The sequence below is a fragment of the Macaca nemestrina genome, chromosome 5, assembly GCF_043159975.1.
Source record: "Macaca nemestrina isolate mMacNem1 chromosome 5, mMacNem.hap1, whole genome shotgun sequence".
NCBI lineage: Eukaryota > Metazoa > Chordata > Mammalia > Primates > Cercopithecidae > Macaca > Macaca nemestrina.
In genome coordinates, this window is record NC_092129.1 from 180,655,252 (window position 1) to 180,666,804 (window position 11,553).

General features: G+C 37.9%; 1 pseudogene; it reads left to right on the forward strand.

The window, feature by feature from the left end:
* The first annotated feature begins 318 nt into the window (after positions 1-318).
* LOC105487420 (phosducin-like protein 3 pseudogene) lies at positions 319-8,144 on the forward strand (annotated as a pseudogene).
* Positions 8,145-11,553: the final 3,409 nt, after the last annotated feature.

An 11,553-nucleotide genomic window follows, 5' to 3' on the forward strand; every position in this document is an offset into this window, starting at 1 on the left:
TTGTTTACAGCCATAATTCTGTACTAGAACGTTCGTTTCACAAAGGTTAGAGATTTTGTTGTTTTATTCATAATGAATCCCAGAGGCTAGAACAGCGCCTGGCACATATTTATTGAGTAAGTGGATGTTTTCCTGTAAATATCTGTAAGGAATTATCCTTCTACATTACCTGTAGAAGCTAGTGATTTAAATTAATAGTCTTGGACTTAAGCCTAGGTGGGGAACAATAGAAAAATTAATTTTTTCCACTTCTTCTGAGTAGTAAAAAATATCAGTTCACTAAAGAATGCCTTCAAAGAATAAAGTATGAGTAGAAATATGAAGAAGAAAAAGAAGCCAAAGAAGCAACACTGGACCACCTGTGGATCGCTGCCTGTCTCCCTTTCCCTGACACGCAGCCTCCGGAGCTCAGCTGCCGTCACCCTGTGTGGAGCCGGCTGTGGAAACGCCCTGACATGGAGTCAGAAGCCCAAGCCCGCATTTCAGACTTGGCCTTCGCTGACCAAGAGAGCTGCTTAACCACTTAACCATGCGGCTTCAAGGGCTCCATCTGCAAAACGCAGGCTTGAACCACAGGACTGGTTATGCTCCTTCTGTTCTTTGTTCTCTAAATCCATCCCATGGGATGGTTCTCATCCTCAGTTCTAGGAAAACAAGGTCCAGGTGGACTCTCTTTTCTCATCTGCAGGACTGATGCCTTCCTTGGCCTAAATTTCAACAACGTGTGACTATAAAACTTACCTGTGTGTGAACCCTACAGATTTCTGCAGGGGGTTATGTGGGGATGGGGGGAGATGACTCCATGGTGGGCCCTGAGTGCTGGCCTCTTGCTGTCATGCTGAGCACCCCCACCTTGCCGCAGCCTACGATCTCACTCTCCCACGGGCACTCTGTTTCCTGGAGTGTGGATCCACTGTGGCTTCCCCTCGCCCCATTCTTAGGCTTGGTGGGTAGTAATATCTCCTGCCCCTCTTTAGACTCGGGGGCCTAACTGGAAAACAGGTGTATTGGTAGATTTCGTAGCAGAGGAGCCCTAGCATTCTAGTGCTCTACTTGGGCAGAAGACCAAAGCCCATAAATCCATTTTCGCTGGGCACCTACTGTGTACCCAATGCTGTAAGGCAGTGTCCCCAACGCATACTGCGGCAGAACACTTGTTTTGTGGGGTGTTCAACGATATTACCTGGACAAAAGAGTCCAGAATCTAACAAGTTTGGGAAACTCTGGATTAAATAAGGTTAACTATGTTTCTTTTAGGCAGTGCTCCTCAGAGCCTTAAGATGTGAGCATGCATTGAGAATTTCCAAAATGGGAGATGTAATGGGAGGTACTCCCATAGTTAGGTAACCAGTCCCTTTTTATTTATTTTATTTTTTGAGATGGAGTCTCACTATGTTACCCAGGCTGGACTCAAACTTCTGAGCTCAGGCAGTTATCCCACCTCAGCCTCCTAAGTAGCTGGGACTACAGGCACGAGCCACCACACCTGGCTTTTTTAAAAAACAAAGGATCATATTTTGGAAACACATAGGCCCTGGAGCACACAGACCCATGGGATCTCGTGGCCGCCTGGCTCAGCCCATCTTTTGCACATTTGAATCCTGGACCTGAGGGAGAAGTGAAGCAACTTGCCCCAGGGCCCCATGGCTGACACTGTAGGCCACGCCTGCCATTTCTCAGCTGAAATATAAGGCATGTTTTTGTTGCAAATATTTAGTTGACCATTAATTTACCTAAAACCAGTGACTCTCATAGGGACACACAGACTTTCAAGAAGAAAAATCGTTAAAGTGAAAAAAGGAGATTTTCAGGGAACCGCAGCATTTTTTTTTTTTTTTTTTTGACATGGAGTCTTGCTCTGTCACCCAGGCTGGGTTGCAGTGGCGCAATCTTGGCTCATTGCATCCTCCACCTCCTGGGTTTAAGCAATTCTCCTCCCTCAGCCTTCCAAGTAGCTGGGATTACAGGTGTACACCACCACGCCTGGCTAATTTTTATATTTTTAGTAAAGACGGGGTTTCACCACGTTGGCCAGGCTGGTCTCAAACTCCTGACCTCAAGTGATCCACCTGCCTTGGCTTCCCAAAGGGCTTGAGCCACCATGCCCAGCCAACTGCAGCTTTTTAATAGCTTAGTGTGTGTTCTTTATTATCTTGAATCCCAGTGAATAAATTAGAGAAAAAATTGTGTGTATATAATTGTGTTTGAATGTTATGCTTTTTACTAAGAGAAATAAAATCAAGGAAACAAAATGCAATAATAAACACAATCTTAAGTTGTCAATTTTCTGTAAGAGACATAATTTCATCAAAAGCATAATTATAAGCTTTACCTTGTTAATAACTTTATTGATCATAACTTTGATTATTGCAATGGACTGAATGTTTGTGTCCCCCAAAATCCATATGTTGAAATTCTAACCCCTAAGATGGTGATATTAGGAGGTGGAGCCTTTGGAAGGTGATGAGGTCATGAGGGTGGGGCCCTTGTGAATGAGATTAGTGCCTTCTTAAAGGGCACTATTTCTGCCACATGAAGACACAGAAAGAAAGTAGCTGTCTACAGCCTGGAAGAGTGCCCTCATCAGAACTCTTAACATGCTGGCTCCTTTATCTCCAACTTCTTTCCTCCAGAACTATGAGAAATAGGTTTCTGTTGTTTAGAAGCCACCCAGTCCATGATACTTTGTTATGGCAACCTGAACTAAAACAGATATTATCTTGATTCTATTTCTAAAGCAAGATATATTTTGACCATAATACATGTACTAACCAACCCCCTTCTAATCCTCTAGGAGAAAACAGTGCATTAATCTTTCCAGCATTGCAGTTAACCTCATTTTGGTAGAAGAGAAAGTCCTCTGATGTAAGGGAAAAATCAAAGTTTAGAACCACAATACATGGTATGGTGGTATGAATGGAAGTGGTATATGCATTGTCCTTCCAGGCTAGAGGGAGATCATCAACATTCTTTGAGAGTGGCTTCCAGGTGGTCATTCAAATCAAAGTACATGTTTCTTCTGGAAGCTGATTTAGTACAATATGTGCTGTAACTATGAAAACTTGGTTGCCTGAACTTTTCCCTCTTGGGATGTGCCATATTGCTCTAGAAACATCAGAAAGGATTATAAGTGGTCATCACCAGTCTTTTGCTTCATCAATAACAATGCAAAATGACTATTTAAAGGAGCAACACAGGTTAGTAAAACTATATTTGCATACACAAAACTGTGTAACATCCAAGTGCCTGGCCATATTATTTTCAATAAAGCCACAATCATTACTTTCTCATTTCATGATCTTTTTCATTAGCATGGGAAAACCTTTTAGTAACAGAAGCTCATTTTCTTTTACATACTTTTCTGTGCTCTCACAATAAACCAGCAAAGCAACTTAATTTCAACACATGGATAGAAAGAGCATAAGTCTGTATTCCCTTCTTTTCTGGGGAACAAATAGGGCAGGGACTTTTAAAACTAGAGATGTTCCTGTAGAGACAGATATGTGTAATATCTGTAAAAATTTACAAAGACAATGCAACAAGTTTGCTGTGTTGGTCCATCAGAATTGTAATTGCTTTTGTTTTTCCAAAAGCCCCACAAGATTTAGTAGATAACTATGTAATTGAAAATGGTTTATTATCTTTGCCTTACCTTGGTTTGGTAATTGCTTTACCTTTGTTTGTTAATCAATAATCTGAAAATGATACATGTATTTGAGATACATATGTGTGTATATATATACACTTTTGTATATATAATTTTATATATAAAATATATATACTTTTATAATTTTATATATAAAATATATATACTTTTATAATTTTATATATATATAAAAAATATATATACAACTTTCCCTAGTTCTGTCTACTGAAATATCTAGAACAGCACCCAGATTATGGTCATGAAGTACAATTTCCCACAAAACAAATAAAAGGAAAATCCATGGGGCCCCTTTGAGAAGTGGGTGACTCTAGGACTGAGGTAGAGAATGTCAGATGAGCCTGGACCCCCAGGACACTGTCAAAGACTGCTAGGACACATACACCAGCCTGACAAGGCTCCCAATGGCTCAAATACCCCAAAGATGGGGACCGTTCAAACATCACACACGCAATAGCTTCAATGGACCAAAACATATTTGAGTTTATAATTTTTTTAAAATCTAACTAGTCAATATTGGGGGATGCTGATGACCAACTTATTTTTTGAAAATGGGTAAATAAGGGGAAAGAGACAGCCATTTATTCACCTTTCCTACACAAACTATACTACTGGTAACCAAACAGCAAATGAGAGGAAGTTTTTCTTTACAGGAGCATTCTAGCTAATAAATGAAGAAGATGTGATAGAAAATAACCATTTTGCAGCTCCTCGTGGACTAATGAATAGATGCATTGAGCATCAACAATTGCTACTATGAGAGAGAGGGGGAGAGAGAGAGAGAGCGTGCACCAGATATTATATATCCTGATGGAAGAACACAGCACCACCTGTGAAATATTTCCCACTCCTCATTCTCTGCTGGAAATAAGAACCTGAATCTGAACAGGCCCCTAGATACGACTACCAAGAGAGAGGAAGTGCAGAGGGACATGGGAAGCCACAATGGGGATGCTATCAGCACTCTGGTCGGGGGAGACGCTACAGGACAGCAATGTGGCTTCCACCAGAAATAAAATGCAAGAAGGACCTTTAGGTTGAAAAAAGCATGAGACATAACAACAAGTCACAGGCATGGGCTTCATTTAGATCTTGATTGAAGCAGATAAACCATAAAAGGAAATAGAATTATGACATTTATGAGCCAACTGGAAATTCAAATATGACTGGACGTGTGATGGCCTGTTAAGAAACTGTTTTTGATTACTTACAGATGAGATTGTGGTATTGTGATTTTGTTGGGGGAGGGAAAGAATTTATCCTTTTACTGACACATACTGAAATATTTACAGATTAAATGATAAGGTCTCTAGGATTTGCTTCAAGTTAGTACAAGAGTAGAGTACCTAGGGGTAGTTAAAATGAAACAACATTGTTCATGAGTTAATTATTATTAAAGCACATGGATATATGGGGATATATTATACTATTCTATACTGGACTGCTTTGGTGAAAATAATGAATTTTTTCAAAAAATAATTATATGTGAATAGTAAAAGTAAAAAGAGGAATGCCTATGATTATTGAAATAATTAATACATACCTTTCTTCCTTTATCTAGAGGCTCATGACATTAAATATCTGTCTACACTTACCACTGTCTTCCAAAACAAGAATAAGGATTGCAAATCTTGAGTTAAATTGTCATAACAGTTGCATTTCTCTTGCACTATATTCAAAAGTCTATACTATATCAACTACCACTTTTAAAATAATGATGTGTGCTAAAGGTTTTTCAAAGTGGAATGAAAGCAACATGGTGGAATTATAATCTTTTAAATAAGCATGGAACTTGCCAGCTTAATAAAAACCTTCACAGACATTTCATTTAATTGTCACCAAACCATAGGATAGGTCAGCTAAGCTTTATTAGCGCCGATTCTATGACGGGGAGTGAGGGGAGGGAATAACATCCAAGGTTGTACAGGTGCTAACGGGCAGAAGTAGACGAATCTGCATTCTTTTGCTTCCTGTTTAGTATTTTTACCCACCGCAACCCCCCCCCACCCATACAACTTAGAAGGGCAAGGTACATTGTAGTTTAAATGACACATTAAGATAAAACGTATATTAAAGTGTATAAAGTGTATGATTAATTTGTATCTTAATGTGTATAAAATGTATCATTTTATAAAACCAAGAAATTAGATCAATATGATAGAAATGATAATATTTAATTCCAAGAGCTAATTTATTTAGCATGTAATTTTTTTCTAAAAATGTGGCTTCTGGTGTTTCCATCAACTTTAAATGCTCTCCAGGTTTTCAAAACAAAAATTTCAACAATAAGAGAGAGAAAATTTCCACTGATATAAATCATATGGTAATTTGCTGATATATATTACTGAGGAAAAAATGAATTTAGCTCAATTATATCCTCCAAATACTTCTGGCTTTATTATTTCATCATATCTTTCTGGCTCTACATATTTTTATCTCTGGTACAGTTCATTGTTTTGAGATTCTGCAACCTTAAAGAACTACTAAGTTTGTATAAACGTTAGAGGAAAATAACATCAGAACCTCTACCACGAAAAGCTAAAGCCCACAATTAATGAGCATCTAACGCCTCTGACGTTATTGTGTGTCAGTTTTTCTGTAGCTAGAAATTGTCTCACAGTGTTTTAAGTAATAAAGTAAGAGGAAAGATTAAAACGAACAAAGCAAACCCAAACTTGAAAATGAGAAGCATTCCCTGTGCAAAAGCTAGCAGGAATGTGTGAGGAGGGCACAGGCTGGGATGAAGGGCAGTGGGAGAGAACTCCAGAGGAAGGAAGAATGAGAAGATGCATTTTAGGAAGGATGACCAGGAGGCCAAACACACAAAAGCAGAAGTAAAATCTGTGTGGAAGGCAGTAGGAAGCATAAGTTGATAATCCAAAAAATCAAATCAATAATGGGTGGTCAAACTCGAGTTGTTTCCTTAGAACACAGAAAGAATAAAACAAAGAAAGAAAATATATGGAATAAGGTGATGTTTATGGAGAAAAGTGGATGTTGAGTAAGCCAATGTATATATTCTGGAGGGAAAAACCAGAACAAATGAAACAGGACAGAGAGAGAGAGAGAGAGAGAGAGAGAGAGAGAGAGAGAGAGAGAGAATCTCCCAAGCTGAAGAAAACGCCTGTATCTTAAACCTGTATCTTTTATACAGATTGACAGAGATCATCATATGGTAGGATGGACCAAACCTGGTCATGCATGTCCTGGAAAATATTTAACAAGGAAAATTAAGAGTCCTCTCGTCTTTCTGGCCAGAAAAAGCTATAATCAAAACCATTGGAGAAAAATCAGTCTAGACTCAGAATCTGCAAATACAATGGAATAAAAGAAAAGCTGAGTTCTGAAAGATAAATTTTGACCCATGAATTGACAACCAGTCAAGTTGTTACTACATGTGAAGATAATGGAAAGACAGTCTTATGCATGCATACAAGAGTTTGGAAAATAAACCATTATGTATTTTAACCAACTAAGAAATGAAGTAGAATTAAGAGCTCAAGAATGAAGATATAAAAAGATTTGCAATGAACACTGAAATTAGTTAAAACAGAGATAAGCCCAAACACGGTTGCAAATATAAATATGCCAAATTAACCCAAATACAAAAATTAAGAACTACTCTCAAAGGAGATGATATGAGGAAAAAATAATTTAAATATTTACAATCTGGATGGGATGAAATTCAGCCTCCATAGCTGATAATTAGCAGAGTATTAAAAAATTTGGGGGCACAGCTGGCTTGAGCAACTGGAAACAAGACGCAGGACCCCAACGCAGATGACATCTTACGCAAAAAGGGTATCTTACCCCCCAAGGAAAGTCTGAAAGAACGGGAAAGGGGGCAGAAGAGGAGCAGTGCATCCTCCAGCAGTCAGTGGTGACAACACATGAAGATATGACTTTGGAAGAGCTGGAGGATCATGAAGACGAGCTTAATGAGGAGGATGAACGTGCTATTGAAATGTACAGATGGCAGAGACTGGCTGAGTGGAAAGCAACTAAACTGAAGAATAAATTTGGAGAAGTTTTAGAGATCTCAGGGAAGGATTATGTTCAAGAAGTTACCAAAGCTGTTGAGGGCTTGTGGGTCATCTTGCACCTTTACAAACAAGGAATTCCCCTCTGTGTCCTAATAAATCAGCACCTCAGTGGACTTGCCAGGAAGTTTCCTGATCAAATTTATCAAAGCCATTTCAACAACCTGCGTACCCAATTATCCTGATGGGAATCTGCCCACGATATTTGTTTATGTGGGAAGAGACATCAAGGCTCAGTTTATTGGTCCTCTGGTGTTTGGCAGCATGAACCTGACAAGAGATGAGCTGGAATGGAAACTAACTGAATCTGGAGCAATTATGATGGACCTGGAGAAAAATCCTAAGAAGCCGATTGAAGACGTGTTGCTGTCCTCTGTGCAGTGCTCTGTCCCCATGAGGAGGGACAGTGATTCCGAGGGTGACTGAGGCGACAGCTGCCATCGCATGCCGAACTTCCTTGTGACAAATTGTCTGGACTTTTTAAAAAAGGAAAAAGCAAGAATGAATCCTTCTGTTTTTTAGTTTTGTTTAAAATATGTTTCAAATCTTTACATTTTGGAAATAATCATTGGTGGAAATTCTGTTAAAAAATTTTTGTTAGTAAATATCTAGGAGTATAATAGCACTTGTTTAATATAACATGCAACATTTATTTGAAATAATAAGCATTTAACTTACTGAAATAACAGTCATTCCCTGTAAAATCAAGGGCAAACAAGATTTTTACTACCAATGCTAGGATTAAGCATCATCCTAGATAGCCTGACTAGTGCATCAAGACAGGAAAAAGAAATAGAAGATAGCAGTGGAAGAGAAAAAATTAATGCATCATTATTTTCAAATGATGTGACTGTCTCCTGGTTAACCTAAGGAAATCAACTTAGACACTGTTCCAGTGTATAAACAAATGACTTCAATACTTGTCCTATAGACTAATGATAATCAGTTATAAAATAAACAAGGAAAAATGTACTCAAAATACCAACCAAAGTATAAATTATGGGAGCAAATTTAATCAGAAAAATAAGAATCTTTGTGAAGGAAACATCAGGATTTTGCTGAGAGATTTTTTTAAAGACAAATAAATTGAGTGATAAAATAGTCTTAGAAACACATTGGAAATATAAAATTCTTTAGAGTTAATCTACAAATTTAATATAATTCCAGTCAAAATCCCAATGTTTTGAAAGTTTTGTTTTTTATTTTTGTTTTTTTCTTGAGAAGAGGGAGTTGGGGAAATTTAACTTGTAATTTGTAAAGTTTGTCTTGAAAATTAAATGCAATCACACAGCTTAGTGTTCTAGTTTTTAGTTTTTTGGTTTCTTTGAAAGGCACATGGTCTTAAAATGGGGTGGTATCCAAAATCAGACCTAAATATAGACTAAATATAGAATTTAATATATAAAGAAGACAACATCTCAATAGGGTTGAAACAACCAATTAACTCATTGGAAAAAAATAAAATTAGATTTTTTCCTCATATATAAAAATAAATCCCAGATGGATTAATAAATTAGATGTAAAACTGATAAACTACAACAGTACTTTCTGTGTCATAAACCACAGAGACAAGATTAACAGATTAGCTACATAAAATTCTCAAATTCATGTATGCCAATCATTTCTCTTTCCCCCCTAAATATAACAATGAAACAAAAACAAACTCACTTTTGGTTACAAGTAAGCTACTGGACAACCAGTGGTTTAAGTAATAAAGATATTTCATTATCTCACATTACAAAAAGTGGGAAGTAAGTGGTTCCAGGTTTGGTGCAGCAACTCACCGACACAAATTCTTTCCATTTTCCTCTCCACCATCCCTTACGTGTGGGCCTTGCATGCTCCCGCTTGTCATCTCATATTGCGAGATGGCTGCCACAGCTCCAGCCATTAAATCCACATTCAAGACAGGAATAAGTGGAGGGGAACAGCACCAGCCATAACTTGTTATAAGGAGCAAAACCATTCTTAGAACTCTCGCCAACCTTGACTTCTGCTTATGTCTTAATGGTTAGATCTACATCATAAGGCCTCTCGGAGATACAAGAAGAAGTAGGAAAACTAAGATTTCCTTTTGCAGTCTCGGAAGAGAAAGTCAGGCAGTGGAGAAGGAGATTGGCAGGGGGTGCTGGGTTAGCTAACCAACAGTGGCTGACCTACCCAGCATTCACAGAGTTAGACAAATGATGAATTGGGGTGGGGAGGTGGGGGAATTACAGTGTCTGAAGGGAAATGAAGAGACGCATTACTGTATAAGAGTTCTTACAAATAAATATTAAAAACATTGGAAATTATAATAGAGTCTAAGGATGTTGTTAGAAGTCAATTTACTAAGGGAAAAACCCAAATAACCATTCAATAGATGAGGCAAATGATCTATTTCATCAGTAATCTAAGAAACAGTGGCTTGGAAATTGACCAGGATTATAATGATCAATGTTCTCTGTGGGCGAGGCACTCCATGTGTCCGCTAACGGTAGCATGAACTAAAGGCTCTTGTTAATATGCGTCAATGACCTTTGTAAAGTTCACATCACTTGACATAGTAATTCCAAGAATTAGCCTAAAAAATAGGAAAGTATGTAAAGATACATGCATGGATTTTTATCAAAACATGGTTTAAAATAGCAATAAACTTGAGGCAGTTGGTTAAATAAATGATGTTATCCACTAAAAATAATGCTATGGTTTTCTACCTACGGATGTGGAAATGTCACATGAAACACTGCTGAGTGGAAAAGCTACTTGATTTCTTAAACAAGGATCATGTAGTCTTTGCATCTGAAAGATATTTTTAAAGTACAGTAAAATTCCAGCTTTAGAAATCTTAATTTGTATGAACACTCTGGGAATATTTTCTTCGTGTGTTTTTGTGTTTTCCAAGCTTGAATCTTTAAACATACATTATTTCTTTTTATTGAATTGAAATCACATACAGTGGGACACACAGCTCTAAGTGTCAATTCAGCGAGTTTTTACAAATGTCTACACCCGAGTGAGCCACATGGCAATGAGGCTCCCTTTTGTCTCCCGCCAATCAATCCTCTCCCCGTAGGCAACCACTACTGTGACTCACAGCATATATTATTTTTGTAATTTAAAAAATACTTAAAATGTAAATATAAGCAAACCCTCACAGGAGAACTTGCAACCAACATACGATAATTACAACAAACTTCAGATTGAGAAAATTTGGCATGAAAAATACCGTTAGTGTAAAATGGCAGACTTTTAAAAATGAGATATCTGTCATTTTTTTAAAGGATTTGCACTCTCATTATTCTTCATCAAACCCTTCTGATTTTTCTGCTGTCATAATGGAATATGTTTTCCATACAACATTACACATGTATATACCATTTAAAGATAGAATTCCAGGAAAGAGCAGATTTAAAGCCAGGCATTCATCTGGAAAAATTCATTTCTTCCTCCTCATTTAAGAATGACTCTTTTTGTGTGAGTAGAGGAGGGAGGCTCATGAATGCCCAAAGACTTTGAATGAATGTTATTAGCAAAAATACACAAGGCTTCTGCCATCAGGGATCTCACAGCCCGGTTAAGGAGATAAGACTAAAGAAATTCATCTGTAGCACAAGATAGCACATTATGTGAGACCCGTGTAAGCAAGAGAGTCAAGAGCCCTATTCTGCCCAACACTTGTAAGGATTACAGAAACGGGTGACTGTGAAAGCCTTTGTAAATCGCCTGCTGCTGCCTGACACGTGTCTGTTGTGGTTCTCACGGAGTCTGATGGAGAAGCCAAGGTGTTCATGGCTCAGTCTGATAAGTCTTGACTCTGCCCCGCATCCTGATGGCCTGTATGCTCTGAAGGAGCACAATTTCATGAGG